This window comes from Suricata suricatta, unplaced genomic scaffold (assembly GCF_006229205.1).
Source record: "Suricata suricatta isolate VVHF042 unplaced genomic scaffold, meerkat_22Aug2017_6uvM2_HiC HiC_scaffold_48607, whole genome shotgun sequence".
NCBI classification, from domain to species: Eukaryota; Metazoa; Chordata; class Mammalia; order Carnivora; family Herpestidae; genus Suricata; species Suricata suricatta.
Window position 1 is genome coordinate 1 of NW_021896665.1, and position 612 is coordinate 612.

The window sequence follows — 612 nt, forward strand, 5'->3', positions numbered from 1 at the left end:
AAAATCCTCTGCTGCTGAGGCCACCCTTACACTATGAATGACTGGTGCTCTGTACTACTGGAAATAGAGTCCTTACATCTTTAAATCTAATCAGATTAGAAGTGAGGTAGGGACACCACAGGGCGGGGACCTGAATGCTAAGAGGATTCTGGTGGTTCTGGGGCCCTACACACAGTTCCCGGCAACCTGCTTCAACCACATGAAGATGGGCTTTGTGATGGGCTATGCAGTGGGCACGGCAGCTGGGGTGCTCTTCAATACTTCTTCCTGTCTCAGGATTGAAATGTGAGGTTGGGAGCTGATGTGCAGAACTGGGAAAAAAAATCATGCAGAGTGGTGGCACCTTTATCATGTTCACGACCATTGGGATGGGCATCCAGTACTAATCTGTACTATGGTTGCCCACTACATCCACTACTTCCCATCATTCCCAGTCCATGCATGTACTATAATAAAACAAAAGTCTTTGAGTAAAATAAAATAAAAATAAATAAATCTAATCAGATTAGGGAGTCAATTCCAGAAACTCAGAACCAATTCAGAAAACCTGTCCTTAAAAATTCTGTTCTTCTAGAACCACTCTCAATACCAAAATCTGTAACAGTCAGGGTT

The 612-nt window shown here is 43.5% G+C and overlaps 1 pseudogene; it reads left to right on the forward strand.

Moving 5' to 3' along the window:
* The first annotated feature begins 94 nt into the window (after positions 1-94).
* On the forward strand, positions 95-386 carry LOC115285169 (annotated as a pseudogene).
* Positions 387-612: the final 226 nt, after the last annotated feature.